Raw genomic sequence first — 2,710 nt, 5'->3', positions numbered from 1 at the left:
TAGCAAGTTCTACCCACTTGCTGATTTCTCTTCTTCCCCACTAAGCAGAAACTTTGCCAAATTTTCGAGAAAAGATATCATGTCTCGCAAAAGAACTAGATCATCAAAGATTATTCCTAAAAACCCGACTTTAATCAATGAAGAAGAGAAAGAGAAATTTGATTCAATTTTCAAGCATCAACCTATGATGCCGAAAAAATGCTTTAACTTGAAGAGTAATAATTTGATGGTTGTTCCTGTGCCAATTAGAAAGATAATCAATGCTCTCAAGTGGGAATGACTTTGTGATGCTCGTTCACTTACCGATGATGAACTAGTTCTAGAATTCTATGCAAGTTTGACGACACAAGATGCTACTGAGATCATCGCTCGAAAGAAAAAGGTACCTCTTACTTCTAAGTCCATCAATGATTTGTTTAACTTACTTGATGTTGAAGAAGATGAGTACTACCTTATGATGAACAATATCAATTGGGATTTTCTTCAACAAGTGCTTGATGTTGTGACAAATCCGGAATCCCAATGGATTATAAGAAAGTATGAAAGCCATTCTTGCCAAAGGGAATACCTAAAACTAGTAGCAAAGGTGTGGTTTTATTTTGTTCGCTACAGTTTTATACCTATCTCACATAGTTCCACCATCTCGAAGAAACGGATGCTCTTGTTATATGCAATCTTGACAGAAAAGTCCATTAATGTTGGGAAAATTATCCTCAAGGAGATTCACAATTGTGCTAAAAACAAGGTAGGAAATGCTTATTTCCCATCATTAATCACTTCACTTTGCTTAAAGGCTTGTGTTAAAACACAAGCAAATCTGAAGGAGTGATATGTTCAAGGGTGCATATGATCTTGAAAGGTTAGTAGAAAGGTTGCATGAGCTGAATCAAGGCGAGCAAGAAGAGCCAACTGAACTAGATACCAAGGAGTCAATAGACAGAACTGAGACTAAAGCTAATTCAGTTACAGACACTGAAAAGGAAGAATCTGATAAGGAACCGAACATTCCTGAACCAAGAGTTGAGCCAGAAGAAGAACTAGTCAGGCTAAGTGTTAAACTTGAATATACAACTCCCATGCCGACTTCTGCAAGTACTTCAAGGAAATCAGAGTTGTCAATTTTGTTGGATATGTGCAAGTTCATGCACAATCAACAACAAGCTTAATGGAAATATGAAAAAAATTAGAGATGACTCAATTCGAAATTCTTTTAAGAATATCTCTAATAATTTTGTTCCTGAGTTCCCAGATGCTATCTTTGAGACATGGATGGAAGATTTTGATGATGCAAGGGGAGATGGAGCTGAAAAAGACAAAGGGAATGAGTTAAGAAAATAAAAGGGGGGATTCTTGTCTTATTATTTATTTATTTTTAAGTCATTAGGAATTTCTTTCTTTCATAATTAGGATTTAATTTTTGTAGAATAAAACATAGCAAGCATGAATAAACTCAACACTTCTTTAGAAAGAAAAAAGACTAAGTGATGTGGTAATGGAAATGAACATGTCTAGGATTGGGTTATTAGGAAAGACTTGGTATTTAAGTAGTCTTAATGACTCACCTCTCTTTTTTTTTACAATCCTACCTAATGTTCAGTTTTCATACATTACTTTGTTCTTACAATGAGGACATTGCTTCTTTTTAAAGGGGATAAGGCAAATAAATTGCTCAAAATTGCTCAAACTTTTAAAATTTTTCAAGTATGTTTCAATCATTTCTTTTATAAGTATGTTTTAATAAATGAATGTTTGGAGACATTTTTTGTTAATAAGATAGTTTGTATGCAAGTATGAATGATGATTTTATCTGAATAAAAGTATGTTATCATGAAGAATGGAATGCTTGTATGATCTTAACCTTAGTAATGTTTGCCATGAAAACTTAGTTTCTTTTGAGATTAGACATGCCATGAAAACTTAGTTTCTTTTGAGATTAGACATGCATGAAGGTTTATATCTTTAGAATTGACTTAGTAATTTTTCTTGAGGCGAAATCCTAGGGGATATAAAAATCTAAAATGATACAGGCACTATTTCTTTGGATCATTTGAGCCTTTTCAAGCCAACCCTATGATATTTGACCCTTGAAACTAAAATTTTGAGCTTAAAAGCCTGTTTATTACAATGAACCTACATTATAAGCCACATTACCATCTTTTAAAATTATCCTAATTTTGTGCACCTATCTTAACTAAAGTTTTCTTGGTAATTAACATTTGAGGAAGTTTTCATAAATATGTATGTGCTCATGCTTAAAAAAAAAAACTGAAGAAAAGTTTACTCAGTCTCCAGAAAGGAAAAATGTATGAGCTTGAGTTCAAAATAAGTTTGCGGGTGTTCCAAAGGTTCACTTAAAGAAAAAGGTTGTATTGCGAGAAAAACCAAGACAAAGTTAAAGGTTAAGATTTTTAAAACCGAAATGTCCCATCTCTTAAAATCCCTACCTTTAATTGAGCCTCATTACAACATTATAAAAGGCCTATTGATTTGATGATTATGTCATCTACATTAAAGGAGAGGAAGTCCTAAGTTCAACATATGAAGATCATAAATAAGCCTTGTGCTTGTTTGTTTGATTGATAGGAACTTATGTTGAATGAAGAATGTTATCTATGACTGTGACATACATGCAAACTATGATTCATGTTGGCATATTTTGAAGCTTAGTATAATCTTAAGGAATGTTTGCATATGAATTACTTGTTAATAA

The sequence above is a fragment of the Gossypium arboreum genome, chromosome 10, assembly GCF_025698485.1.
Source record: "Gossypium arboreum isolate Shixiya-1 chromosome 10, ASM2569848v2, whole genome shotgun sequence".
NCBI classification, from domain to species: Eukaryota; Viridiplantae; Streptophyta; class Magnoliopsida; order Malvales; family Malvaceae; genus Gossypium; species Gossypium arboreum.
This window is presented reverse-complemented; position numbering follows the sequence as displayed.